General features: G+C 39.0%; 1 long non-coding RNA gene across 2 annotated transcripts in view; it reads right to left on the bottom strand.

The window, feature by feature from the left end:
- Nucleotides 1-1,905: 1,905 nt before the first annotated feature.
- LOC112969257 overlaps nucleotides 1,906-15,253 on the bottom strand; it is a 44,625-nt gene continuing 31,277 nt past the window's right edge. Inside the window, exons 5-7 of one of the 2 annotated variants that reach the window (XR_003254655.1) lie at nucleotides 13,036-13,160; nucleotides 4,507-4,598; nucleotides 1,906-2,151 (exon numbers count right to left, since the gene is read on the bottom strand). This is a non-coding gene — a long non-coding RNA (uncharacterized LOC112969257). Of the gene's footprint in view, nucleotides 2,152-3,627; nucleotides 3,809-4,506; nucleotides 4,599-13,035; nucleotides 13,161-15,253 lie in introns of those variants that run through there. The other variant, XR_003254654.1, reaches the window with a different exon arrangement.

Genomic DNA, 15,253 nt, shown 5'->3' with positions numbered 1-15,253 from the left:
AGGAGTGGGAAGATGGAAGGATAGAAAACCTGAAAAAGCAGACAGGTATAATGAGAGATCAGTGGGAGTGAAAATTCTGTTATCCCTCCCAACATAGGAATGATGCCTTCAAACAGTCATTTTTAGGTGAGGTTCTGAGTCTCTTTTTGTATACCTTGATATAATTATTCATTCATACAGTTCTGAGTCTCTTTTGCATACCTTGATATAATTATTCATTCATAGAGCCAGAAACATCCTGCACTAACTTTCCTAGTTTGCCAGAGCAAAAGCACAGCAGGTGTTATAAGACTGGAAATGTGTCTGGCTTTCTTTTCATATTTAATCTGCTCTCCTTCCTCACCCTTCAGCTCCTGTTTCATATCTTTTTAGACTATTAACACAAGGTTGGAGGGGCTGTGCCTTCTCAGACCAGCATTTAGGACATTGTGAGCACACCCATAGTGTAAGCAATCAATAATAATGGGACATATTCTCCACTCTTACTTGCACCAAGGAGCAGGTAATCGGCAAACTAGGTCTTGCAGTGTATCCACAATAGGTTTAGGGTCTTAATCCTGAAAATAATTCCACAGAGTTGTGCTATATAAATCAGTTAGAAAGTCTGTTGTTGTGAAGTGCAGCATGCATATGTGCTTTCAGGACTAGGGCCCAGTAAGCAACAGAGTACTGTTTATTTTAAGCCTGCTCACTACATTCAGTGAGTAGCAAGACACCATGATTTTGCTTTGCTTTGTTTTTGTCATCACAGCAGCTTCCAAGAGTTCAGGACTGAACCGCTGGCTCTGTTGAATAAACTGCAAGCTTTTATTGGCTTCAGCTAGACCTTTTAACCACAGTGGTTCTTACCACCATTGCACAGAAATACTGATTTTTTCCACACAAGGAAGAAGACAAAAGGATTTCTTCAAGTAACATCTTTTACCTAAAGACCAGGAATTACTATGTGTATTTTTAACATCGCGATGGTGGTACAGGGTTTTGTTATAAAACAGATGTAGCTCAACATGCTCTCCTCCTCTAAAAGCTGGCTTGGATATACCAATCAACATTTCTTTTGAACATGTAGTGGACAATACCCACCTGTTCCCAAGTACTCAATCAGGTTTTGAAAACACAACTTTTTGCCAAAGGAGAGAGAAGAATACAATATTAATTTGGAGAACAGAAGCAATAATCAGTAATTCTGAGCACAGCACCCAACACATCAGCACCCTAGGCAGCACATGGATTCCCCTGGGTATGGTTGTTCAAGGGACAGGTCCCACATGCCATCTTCAAATTTCTCCTTCAACTGCTATTTCAGAGCTTGTGTTTCAGAGCTCTTTTTTTTTCAGCATGACACCATCCGCACATTTATGCAGGGTTGTCTAAAGAACCTTTACTCAATTAAGCCATTTCAGCTCAGGGTATGCTAGGCAAAACTGACCCCTCTTCACCTGCAGTGAACAACTATGACCATCTCTTGTTGCAACATCAGATACTGTCGTGAAGCTTCTTTCATGGTAATTTGAGATCTGTGTAACTGCAACTTTGCTGTGAGAAGGCAACATTTTTGAAGTGATATATCTTATCAAATCAGCTAACAGAATTGCAAGAAAAAAGCAGGCCAGCTTTTGGTCCTACATGGCCTGATCCCAGAAGTCTGATACAGAAGGAAAGAAATTCATGCTAAGCATAGACTGAATTGTGTCAGTGCCCCATAGTGGGGAGGCCTCAGGAAAGTTTATTCATTTCTTGCGGATTGCTCCAGCTTCAAAAAAAAAAATCTAAGCAGCCTTCATAAATGTAAAAATCTAGGATTTCAACTACCCTTAAAACATGGAGGAGATATTTAAAAGCTTTAAACGCTTAGATATTTTGAGCAGAGTTTGTGCTTATGATGCTACCCTTCTTTCACAGTGTAAAAACTTTTCCTTAGTTCTGTGTTGTTCAGGTCCTCTCCCATTATCCATAGGTACACAGATGAGGTTTTGCTACGACGAACCAGTTACTCAAGACATAGCACAGTTTCAGCATAGCATAGCATGGTTTTTAATTTCCACAATRAGGATAATTTCATTAAATATCCTATAACACTTGCATGAAGTATAACCAGATTCTTTCCAGTGCTGGGCCAGGGCAGCATGTGAGAGGTTTGGGGTATAGTTCCTGCAGAGTTAGGGATGAGAGAAGAAATAATGAATGTCACTCTAAACCTTTCACCTCTAGATACTATATGACCTCTGATTTCTACACAGCATCTTGCAAAGCTCTGGTAGGATGGTGTGCAGGCAAGAGTTTTCTTACTTAAGAACAGAGATAGCTGCATGAAGGGGCTCTCTCTGTTCACAGATACTGGAAAAATAAATTCTTCCCATTCTCCCCCTCTCCTTGTATCATCCTTATCAATTCACATTTTACAGCAAAGATCCTGAGTTTCAGGCAACATGAAAACAGGCCTGTAAATCTGATGTACATACATCTGTGCAGCAGATTTGAGAAGGATCTGTAGTTTTTAAGGGAAATCCAAAAGTATAATCCTGGCTATTTTTTAACAAGTGTTCCCTGACTACAGGACTCTATTGGCAAAGCCTGCACAAAAATGTTGCCTTTAGATGTCTGTGCCTAGACATAAAGAAGGCGTTTTGCCAAAATGAAAATGAAAATCATTGGCCAAATTAGCATCGTGTGATCCTAGCTTTAAAATGACCCTGATGCTGTATAAACAAGATTACATAAGGGTTCAGAGGTATGTGAAGCAGTTCGGTAGTGCCATCTTCAGGGAAGCTCCTAGATTTCAGATCATCAGCATTTGCCCATGTTTTATTAGTTGGAAATAAGTCAGTGAACTACCCCAGAAGAACAAGGTACAGAAGATTCAGAAATGCATTAAAACATGCCCTATTTGGCAGAAAAGTCAAAGCCAGCACTAATGCATTTCTATTGCTGCAGAAAATTATAGTCTGGGAAAGAGAACTGTAATAATGTTTTGCAGTTCTAGCTGTTTATCACATAGCCACATAGCCACTTAGCAATATGAATTAAGCCTTGCAAAACATTAACACTAATTTAGACCATAAATATCTTTGTGTCACAAGGGAGGCAATGGAGGTAAAGAGATGATTCCAGAGTCCCACAGAATACTGTGTATTTTCTGTAATCTTTGTTTTCATCTGGGATGCAGAACAGGATCCACTTATCCCAGCCTGATTTTCAGTAGAATTTTAGCTATAGATTGGAACTGAGATTGATTGATTTATGAAGTGGGCAAATGGTCAGAATTACAAAAGAAGTTGCTTACAGTTGCTATCTGTTTTGCTTTCTATCCATCCATATCTTCCCTACCACATTGGTTTGGAAGTGCCATAAACCATCTGGTAGATAAAGATCAGCAAATGTCAAAAGTGGATTTAATTTTTCAGATCTGCCAGCTGGTGACAACTAGAATGGTTTAGAGGTCATGCAGATTTTTTCCCGGGGGGGCACTCTGTTTCATAAACATTTCTGCATTTCCTGACCAAAGCCACAGAGGGCAGCAAGTAATGGTTGGTAAGAGCTTTTTTTTTTAAACTCTATTCCCTTCTTTTAGTAAGAACAAATTTACAGCTCTTGTAGCAACACAAAAATAGTGTACAACATTTAATAGCCTAGATGTTGATGACTTGTTACTTGACATGCATAATCACCAGAGCTGGTGTATGATTTATTGATTATCTATGAAAGGACAGACAACTGTGAACTTCAATGCTTCTGTAAATATCAGTATTACGCTAGTACAAATATATCCAGCGTGTGATCCTACAGCCATGTACAATTCCTCTGGGCCCTGTAGGTGAAAATAAATATACAAATTCATGTCACCTAATTTACAAGATCCAAGCACATTTATTTTTTGCAGTTTACCTGGATCAAGTGCATTTTGCTCCTTTAGAAAGCTCTGAACAGGTCATAAGACTGTCTAAGGAAGAAGAGTGAAGCAGGCAGGGAGAAGGAGAGAAGACACCTTTCCTTCCAAGGAAATATTACAGGGAAAGGAAGAACTGAACACCTCCTTGAATGTAGCTGCAGATAGGCTCGGAGTGATTGCAGACTGAGATCCTGATACAGTAGTGTGACTTTAATTTCAAAAAACGGTGTCTTTGAATAAAGGAGAAAAAGTTGTGGCGAGGTAAATGCCATCTTACTGCAGTAATACCTTGCTGTGACTTTTTTTGTATCTTATCACTGGTCAGAGTTGCATTTGGGTGTGTAGTTAGTCTGTATATGATACAGTGTGTAATTATGTTCACTCCTGATTTGATGTTAAGTAAATGGTTATCATCTGAATATTCATGAAAAATAACAAAGAAATAGGAAACAGCTGTTCATAAGCCTCCTTGAATCAATTCCTGAAAAAGTACTGAAGAACAATACTTCTGCATATAGCCTTTTGAAGTATAATTTGCTTGAAAAATATGAACAACATATATTTTTTAATAAATGGAAACATAAATACTGAACTGTACCGAGGGAATCCGTACATACCTTTGTTTATTTGGCTTCCTCCTTCTGTCTTATATTCTTTTTGCCATACACCTTGATGCAGATTCTTGGGAATTAAAAGTCTTTTGTAGTCACTGAAATACRATAGTTTATGAAAGTGAGGGTCTGCCTTCTATATTCATTGACTTTTATGCTTTTTTTGTCAGTCATTCTAGTATTTGAAGTTACCTTTTCAGATCAGCATTACCTTAACAATGTGAAACAGAAACTTAAGTGAAAGAGGTAAACACTATAATGCTTGTTAGAAGTGGATGCGTTTTTCAGGGAGAGACATTTTCCGTGTTTTCTGAATTTACTAATAAATATTTTTTCTTTTTTTTAATCATTACTCTGGAAAACTGTCATAGAATCACAAAATCACAGAATCATAGAATAGGTGGGGTTGGAAGGCACCTCTAGTCCAACCCCCCTGCTCAAGCAGGGTCAGCTAGAGCAGGTTGCCCAGGACCGTGTCCAGTCAGATTTTGAAAATCCCCAAGGATGGAAACACCACAACCTCTCTGAGCAACCTGTTCCAGTGTTCAACCACCCTCACAGAAAGGAATGTTTTCAGGTGGAATTTCCTGTGTTTCAGTTTGTGCCTGTTGCCTCTTGTCCTGTCAGTGGATACCACTGAAAAGAGTCTGGCCCCATCCTCTTGACACCCACCCATCAGATATTTATACACATTGATAAGATCCCCCAAGCTTTCTTTTCTCCAGGCTGAACAGTCCCACTTCTCTCAGCCTCTCCTTACATGTGAGATGCTCTAATGCCTTAGTCATCTCTGCGACCCTTTGCTGGACTCACTCTACTAAATCCACGTCTTTCTTGTACTGGGGAGTCCAGAACAGGATGAGCACTCCAGGTGTGAGCAAAGGCAAAGGATCATCTCCCTCAACCTGCTGCCAGTGCTCTGCCTAATGCAGCCCAGGATACCACTGGCCCTCTTTGCTGCAAGGGTACACTGCTGGCTCATGTTCAACTTGGTGTCCACCAGGACCCCTAGGACCTTCTGTGCAAAGCTGCTCTCCAGCTGATTGGCCCCCAGCCCATACTGGCACATGGGGTTATTCCTCCCCAGGTGCAGTACTTGGTACTTCACTTTGTTGAACCTTATGAGGTTCCTCTCTGCCCATTTCTCCAGCCTGTCCAGGTCCCTCTGAATGGCAGCAAAACCATCTGGTGTATCATCTGCTCCTCTCAGTTTTGTGTTATCTGCAAACTTGCTGAGGGTGCATTCGGTCCCATCATCCAGATCAGGAAAGATAAAGGGACTGTGACTGTGAAAAATATCTGGAGCTATCCTCATAAGGCCCTGGTATGTGATGATCACATATATGTAACAAATCATTATGAAATAAAGAGGTAATAACACTTTTGCTAGAATTTGTGGAACTAAATATTATTTCCATTATACACTTTTCCATCAATACTGCATGTGTGATACACAATTATCAAAATTACTAGGTAGTGTTGCTCTTTCACCCAGCCCTCACAATTAAAAACTATAATCCTGCTTTGGGAAGAAGGTCTGTGTGTGTACCCATTTTTACCTGTGAAAGGAGGAAATATATGGGAAGGCTCTGTATTTCTGCACTTTTTTTATAGCCTCCCCATTTCTTTCTGTCCTTCTGAAAATAATATTCAGAAGATTTTTTGTGCTGCAGTGGATTGCTGACCTATCCCCTGAAGGAAGGAAATATATTGATGGGAAGGATATGGCGAGTTAATATAGTTTGTTAAGCATATTTGGGAAATGAGTTTGTGGATTACAGCAGGTGTTCTAGAGCTCTTTACTTGCCCATCCCATCCAGACAAGGCTTTCTAGAGGAATGAATAGGGAGGTGTGGTGTATGGTAGGTGGAGATGGCACTCCATCCTTCTGCATCCACTGGGATAAGACTCTTGTTTACTTCTGTAAATAAAGGGAAAGATCTGCCATCAGGCCACTGACCTCCGGCAGAGCTGTGGAAAAAGCTTGCAGTAAAACCTCTCAAAGGCTTTTCCCATTTGTTGGTTTCTTTTGGTTTTGCACTTCTATGTTGACATGTCTATATCTGAATAAATGGTCTTGATTTTACCCAATCTGCATGTAAAAATGGCTTGTGTCTCGAAAATATGTGAAAATTCACATTTTCATTTTATCTGTTCCATAGAAATTACAAGAAAAGCAAAACCTGGACTGGAGAGATGACAAAAAAATCAACAGAAATACTTTTAAGATAAATACACAGAACAAAGAAGGATCTTTTTTCAGTTAAGTGTCCTTGTGGGTATCCCTCATTGCATTTCCCACTGTATGCTATCCCGCTAGACTGATGTACTAAATTGATACTAAATAAGTATTTGTATCATCTGAATTTCCTTTAGAATTTTCTTTCTCTTCTATTTCCAAATTACTGGCTTGTGATTTGGCAGTTTCATTTAACTGCAGTTCTTAAACTTGCCAGCCAAGCAGTAGGTGAAATGATTTTTCGAAAGTAAAAGACCACAAAGTCCACAAATGCCTGTTGTAGGGAGTTCGCTTTATGCTTCTCTTGCCATTTATTTCAATTTTAAATGCCCAGCTTCCAGGGCATTGTGAGAAGGATGAATGTGTCAGTGTGTTTCACTGAACTACAGACCGACTTCACGGCCTGGAAACTGGGAATCATCTCATTTATAATGTTAACTGCTCCTACCACAGCACTGTTTCTCAAAAGCAAATTCTGTTACTGGTTTACTATTACCCAGCAGTGGGTGCATTATTACAGTAGTAAAATATCTGAACAAAAATTAAGTTTGCGCTAATTTTATCTCAGAGAAAATAGTTCTGCAATAGTGGATTAATTCAGGGAAATAATTTTCTGTTGGATTTATCCTACTGAATGTGTGGTTTGTATTCCCCTTCTTCTACAGACTTCCTGTGAGACTCCTTCTTCTTGTGAGACTCCTTTGCATCATCTCTTCTCACCCCGACATAGATGTTTTTTAGACTCACGCAGCAATGAATCTAATGAGACAATGCAACAAATGCTAAGATCCTACTAAGATCTCCACTGTAGGCGTGATATTCTTACATGGCGTATTCAGCACATGTACAGTTCTGTAACAGCTAGTTACAGTGAGGTGTCTTCAGATTTAGCTCAATCAACCTCCTAAACTCTTTTGCCACACAGAAAGATGCTGGCTAGATGTCATTTATAATTTTCAAAAGGGGAAAAAAGTGAACCTTCCTCCAATTTCTGTTATGACTTTCATCACTTACTTTCCCTCCAAAAGAAAAAAGAAAATCAGGCCACACTTTCATCTTATTCATATATTGATGTTGTGGTCAGAAATTCAAGTTCAGTAAGCAGGAAATTCACACATGTGGCGGTGTTCTCTGTTCTGTTCCTATGTTAAGTACGACTTTCCCTTGCAGCCAAGAGGCTATTTGCCTTGGAAAGGATGCTATCCCAGTAGATTTGCTGTGCCAGTGCTGTGCTTTGCAGCCATTCAAGAAAGGTGCTGAACAATGGGAGAAGGGAGAGAGAAAGGGCAAGGACAAGAAAATACCTGGAGCAGATTTTACAAGTACACTATGATACCCCTTCATTTAAATCCTTCTCAATGAAGTCATTTTCTCAGCTTTCGAATAGCCCAGAAAAATTCTTAGGCCCTTGTTTATGTCCCACTTATGGCCCATGTTTATATATCTGCAAAACATAAAATTCAAGATTTCCTTTGCCAAATAGCAACATACAAACAGGCACCATGATTCACTGTAGGGAGGAGTCTAGAAAGCTACACATAAATCTGAACAGCAAAATTACACACAAGTTTAAATGAGGACTTAATTAGGCATAATGTTTTAACTGTCTCCATGAAATACTGTATTTGATTTGTGATTGCATTTTAACATCAGTTATTTCTGACTCTACATACATTAAAGCCTTATTCATTCATGACTGGTTGCAAACAATAATCTGATAAATATCAGCTTTAACCCCTTGCATGACAGCCTAAGAAAATAAGGCCTTGATCTTGACTAAGGTCTTAGTAGGCTATAATAAGATAAAATGATACAAGTTTCTCCTATAATTTTTGTCAGAGGTCATCAATCAGTATTCAACAAAGCCATTATTGATATTTGATACCAATGAGTTCCTAGTTCACTAGCCAAGAAAAATCATATGACACTTTAGGCCTATTCTTTCTCTTACATGAGACCCATAATTAATAGGGCCAAATCATTCCTGACAGATAATTAATTCTCATGTAATTCCACAGGGTGACTGACATTTCATGTAAATAGTTCTTTGGATAGGAGGATGCAAAGAGAAAGGGCTTAACTGCCAAACAGTGTATTTTGCATCCAGCTAAAGCTCTTCATCACTGTGCTGTTGCAGTCTTTTTGCAGAACTGCATCAGCACAGTCTTCCCTACTTTTTTCTCTTCTGGTCCCTTTGCAAATCACTGGAGAAATAGTCTCTAATTGGAGAGGGGAAAGGAATTAAAAATGCTTAAAGAATCAGAATGAAGCCAAACAATACTGCAGAGTTTTTGAAACTATATCACAATGTATATCATCTATGTGACCCTCCTGCAGTGATAACACCTCAGCACAGTCTGTCAGTGCTTTTAATCAAGATGGATAGCCAGTCTAATATGTCAGTGTTACTAAAAGGTATAATCCCATTCCCTCTTCCTCTTCTCTGGTGCAAGCCCTGGTATGCACTGGACCCTTCACTGAGCTGACTTGGCTCACCAAAGCTGGAAAAAGTAAGACAACATGCCTAAAATGTCATGTTAATGAGCTGAACCAGCTCATCGAGGGAGCAGAGGAGAACCAGAGCTTGCCACAGAAATGGCTGGAGTGAGGAAAAGGGAACTAGAGCCTCCCCTCCTCTCAGCACTGACCTGTCTGCACAGCCCATCTCACCCCAAACTGCCCACTGAAGTCTAACACCCAGGAAACATCCTGACAATTTCCTTTGCTGGGCAAGGAGAAGAAAAGAGGGTAGATCGGACACGACATACTTTCTCATCCCATTTATCTTCAAAAGCAGAAAGCAGCACTTTGTTCAGAGGCCCTTGTGAAGTAGACGCCTGTGTAACTAGAAGGCTGCTTTTTACACATGACTGTGTGAAGTTTATGTTCCAAGTTCTTAAGCCCTGTCGAATTGCAGGAGCATTCTCCATGAGGTAGCTGATATCGGCTACTCTTACAGTGGGAAAGAGGGAGAGAGACTATGCTTTATCTTGTAGTCATCTGGGGACAGACGCCTAGTAGGTGTAAACTGCAATGAAACCACAGCCACTTATGAAAGCTGAGGATCTGAACAGCCAGCCTTCAGGCCAGGCTTCCTGAAGACACAATGCTGATGTGATCATGCAGTATGTGTGCCTGCATGTCCATCTGTAGTTCCCATTAAACTTTTCAATGACATTTAGTCAGAGACAGAGATTTCTGGGAGATGTTAAGTTCCCACAACTGGCTAGCAATTAAAGATAGTGTGCCTATTTACCAAAGGAAGGGGTGGAGTGTGAACTACCCATTTTTAGAAATCAAGTCCACATGAAAGCCCAACCTCAAAATACAAATCCGAGAAGCAAGGCTTCATTGGGTTCTATTGCTCCCATAGAACCAGTGTCCCTCAATGTTAGTCAGCCTTTCAGCACTACAGACAACAGAAATTTAGTTCATTGTTTACAGAAAAACAGGCAAACAAAGTAATAAATTGTAGTATTGTTCACCTTTGCAGATAGATTCCTTCTTTTCCCAGAATATACATGAATAAAATACATCACAGATGAAATGCAAAAGCCTTATCTCAATTCTGTTTTTATAAAGCTCCCAGGATTCATGCAAAATGATGCATAATTCACAGTTTTTGTGATAAGACTACCTGGTACTTAACATATGTATAGATTTTTTAAATCAAATAACGCTTGATATGTCACCATCCTAGTCAATATACAGCTTTAATCTTTGTTTTTTGGAAATTATTTTTAAAAAATCATTGTGAAGGCATAGGAGTTAAAAATAGAACATATCTATTAGATCACCAGATGTATCTACATGTCAGTCCAGGACAATTCTCTATGACAAATCCACCCAGTTGAGTTTTAGCAGTCTTAGGCAATTGGACAACTAGCACTTTCCCTTACATTATAATTTTTTCAGACCATATGTTGTGTGCTTTGTTTCATTAATTCAACCATATTTTTTCCTCTTCGTTTTAAATAAAGATTGCAGCACTCACACGTCAAGCTGAAGAAGACATTATTCTAACAGTAACATCTAACATCTGTTTTTGGCAGGCACTATGGGCACTTGGCAGCAGCTTTGCAGTTCCCTCCTTATGTAAATGATCATGTGCTGGTGGCTGTCTAAGCTGACATTGCTAGAAGACAAAGGAAGAAAAAGTCCTTTTGCTTTTACTTCATTCTTACTGCTAGTAAGAATGTGAGGAGTTTTGTGTGTTGAGCAAACACCCTCATTTTCACTGTATGTAGGCCAGATCTGGCTTCAGGGGAACTGAAGAGAGCCCTGTGCAAGCAGGAATATTTACTAAAAAATTTATCAAAGGGAAAAAATTTTCAGTGTCTTATTATGCACAAATTTACTTACTGGAAAGAAGAAATGCTAAGGAACATTGCCTGCCACACAGGCAGAGAAGAAGCTATGTTGTGCCACCTCCAGTCCACATAACAGATGTATCAAACTTTTCCAGACTTGCAATACATTTCTAAAGGGTGTATTCATTGGATGCACAATGATTGCTGAGGCCTTTTTAAATATGCCTGTGAAAGTCAGAGGATAAACATAGCTCCTCYATTACTGTGAAAATATGGCTTTTGTTGGGCATCACATAGAAAGAACATTATTTGAAATTGTCCTTCTCTTTTTATGTGTTGATCACTTGAAACGTGGAATAAAACAGGGATAACTGGAGAAATTCTGTCCTGTGTTATACAAGAAGACAAACTAGATGTTCCCTTTTAACTTAGCTCTATGGATCTCTGAAATCCAACCTATGAGATCTCAGCTCCTACTGCGATACAATTTCTGAAAATGATACTTCTCTAAGGTGTTTTTGAGATTCTTGGAAAGCCTCTGCTTCCAACCACATGGGTCTTAATGCACCTGATTAATTCAACAGAAATTTTATTGCTGACTGCAGTGAGAGTACGAGTAGACAGAAGAACCTATCAGCATTGCAAAATGCAGCTGTGAATGAGGTGTTCAGCTAGAAGGAGCAGCCATTGGCCTGAGAGCACAGTTTCATATTAGCCCAAGGTGTTCTCAGACAATAGTTCAATGGTCCTGCCTTCTCCTGCATCTGCACCCTACCACCCTGTCCTTCGTACCTGCACCGGCACTTCTTTGGACACGTTTTAAGCTGGGTCAGGTAGCTCAACTGGCCAAAAATTGGTTCTGCAAGAAACATGGGCTTTAGAAGCCTGGGTAGAGCTTGATGCTAATGCAGCAATACTCCTGCTGGTCCCTAAGTCATTTAGTATCTCACATTTCTTGCCTCAGCACTGCATTGTGCCATACTGATATACCTCACATATGTTGAGGAATAATTGAGAAGGCTGCTCTGGATCACCCTGATCATTTTGCAGTTTCAGACTCTGGCCAAATACCTCTAATCAGGACCGTGATGCCAGTTACAGATGTCTATCATCCCTCAGCATATGGCCTCACCATCACAAAAAGGCCTCTTAGCTATTATAACCATGGCTCTGGGTAGTTATGTGACRCAGTACAGCTAATGTTGTTTTAATTAAAAACAATCAGTCCTAATGTTTGATGTCTGCGTGACATAAACATCACTATGGGATGGCCAGTTGTGACTGCTGCTTAGTAATAAGAGTCCCAAAGGATAAAGAAAACAGTAGAGCTTGACACAGTAGATCAAGAGCTGTTTAAATTTGAGTCTACCTATAATATTGCTCTCTGCCAAAAGAGAATCAAAAGCACTTTAAACTGTGGGAAAGTTCATACTTCATTATATTCATACATGGATTTTTAATCTAGTGATTAGGAAGATAAAATTGATGTAGATTTAGAGCTCAGGTCTGGGTTTTATTTTGGCTCAGTTCTAATCTTCAAGTTAATTTTCAGTTCCAAATATTCTACGTAGGAAACAAGATTTGGTCAAATGGTCAAATCTAAGAGATACATATGCTCAATTTCCTCAAACTTCAGTGGTAAACTCAGAATGCCTAGCCACTTGTAGGGCTGGGCTTTAACCTGTTTGCAGCAATTAACTCATCTCTTCAGTAAAATGCTGCTAATTTCTCTGTTTTATTATATATTAGAGTATCAGATATCAGAATGCTGTAGCTGTGTGTGCATTGGAGAATGCTGGCCATTTCACTGGGAACTATTTCCATATGTTTACACCAATGTTTCCATCTTAATGTCATTTTAAACTATGCTGAACAATGGTGGGAACATGCTGTGCATACTGTTGTGAGCAAAGAGAAAAGAATGAGCAGAAGGACAGTAGGAAGCTGAATGATGTGTGAAAACGAGAATATGACTAAGTGACTTACCATTCAAATTGCCTTTCACCAAATGTGTGTAATCAATTCCAGCGCAGTAGGGATGGTTAACATTACAAAGGGTCTAATCATGGATTTGTCCAATATCATCTTTCCCAAGAAGTACTCTCAGATGTCTGTAAAGCATATGCATGAATTTAGTAACAAAGACTTGAGGTTGGACCACTTTGCCTTTATAAAATGATTTGTATTCCAGATTTAAGGTATCCCTGCCGTAGTGATTTTATTCTCAGGGAGCTTCTCAGCTCATTCTCAGCTGTGATTTTATTCTCAGGGACTTCTTAGTACTTGCAAAGCTATGCCTACAAATTTGATTGAAGACAGTACTTTGCAACAACTGAGATAACAGTACTAAATTAACTTTATATTTTATTGTATTTGAGTTTTATACAGAATGTATGACAATAACTCTCACAGTATGCCTCACAAGGAAATAAAATGACATTTGGAAAAGTCACCATGAAAATGATCTACTGCTTTCCAAATTAATTCATGTCCTCTGAAAGCACAGAAGACAACCACTTTAGATTTTTCAGTAAAGAGGAAAAAGCCCTGTATTCCAGGTTGCACTAAAAATGATAAACCAAACAGTTGTGACCTTCACATTCAATTTAACAGCAACAGAAGATCTGTGGCATCCTCGGTGGAACTGATCTAAAATATATTTAAACAGCAACAACTTTGATTCATTTGTAATTTTCTAACTACATATTCTCCCTTTTATGGAACTCTGATCCCTCAGAAATCCGATTTTCCATTAGTCTTTTCAACAGAAAATTTCCCACCAGCTCCAGTTCACATTCAGAAATCACAAACCTGCTTTGAATCTCCAAAATAGGAAGATTTTCCATGTGATTTCTTCTTATATGTATTTGCATTCCTGTCTTAATTTGAACGCTAGAGGAAAAAGCCTCAGGGACTTCTGATCTGTCCCAGCTCAGTTACAAACTTGTTCTGAGCAAAGAAGAGCTGTATACAAGCATTCAGCTTGCATATAAAGTAGTCTATAAAATGAGAGATGTCAGGAAATAGGGTAGTTTTCTGAAAAGCAAAAAAATGAGCACTTAAAAACTCCAACTATTTGGTGTTGTTCTAGAACAATTACATTGAAATGAATGGAGTTTAACCCTATTTGTAGTATTATAATGTAACATCAGAATTCGGTGTAACTTCTGAAGTTACCAACAAATTTTATTGCACTCATTGCAGAGAGAAAAAACTGTCATTACAGCTCTCTTAAATCAGTTCAATATAATTACATCACAAACCTTAAGAGCATGTGTCTCAATAATTTTCAAGATCAGTGGAAAACATGGACAAAAAAAAGAAATCTGAACTTCCTTATATAACTCTTCTATTGCCATTTTTTCTATTGCCATAAGTAGCTGCATTCTGTTGGTACACCACAAAAGAAACCTCTTTAGACAGCTTTCTGCCGACTACTTCTTTTATCTGTAGATGCTTTCAGTGACTTGTTCACATATCTTTTTTTTTTTCTCCAAGTGAAATAATCTTATATGGCTTCAATGAACCTGACAGTGAAAAGCAGCAAAGCTGGACTACACAAGGTCATATCACAGCTTATTGAAAAACACAGGGCCACCAAAAGCAGATAACTGTAGACAGCAGAAGGGTCCAGGATAGCTGCTGCCTCAGTCCTGCCTTAAGGTAGCATCTCACAAGTACCCACTTTCCATTTCAGTAATCCATCTTTGTATGATATACTTTTTGTTCATGGCCATCAAGTAATGCATATAGCCCTCATCCTATTACTTTTTTAGCTCCAGGGTAAGGCTTATTTTTCTTATCTACAAATAGGATATTAGGGAGTGGAATACGTATAAATAGTTCTCCATAGGTTTATTGTGTTCAGCCCACTACCCTGTCAATCATGCCATTTTTGTTTTCTTATCACTTTCCTTAGTTTAGCACCATAACCTCAGGGTCTGATCTCATCAGATCTCACAAGCTAAACAGGGCCAGGACAGGTCAATATTTAGATAGGAAACTTCCAAGAAAACTCAAATGTTTGCAGGAAAGAGTGCTTTTCCCCRCAATAGATGTCATCTTCTTCAGTCTCAGTCAGTACCCAGCAGTAAAGTTATCATAAAGATTTCAAGACYATTTGAATGTCGACAGAATTCATGTCTTTAATGAAACCCAGTTTGAGTACACTAAGTCTAAAACAACTATTATTATTTCAGTCAGA

The sequence above is a fragment of the Apteryx rowi genome, unplaced genomic scaffold, assembly GCF_003343035.1.
Source record: "Apteryx rowi isolate R43461 unplaced genomic scaffold, aptRow1 scaffold_34, whole genome shotgun sequence".
Taxonomy (NCBI): domain Eukaryota; kingdom Metazoa; phylum Chordata; class Aves; order Apterygiformes; family Apterygidae; genus Apteryx; species Apteryx rowi.
This window is presented reverse-complemented; position numbering and strand designations above follow the sequence as displayed.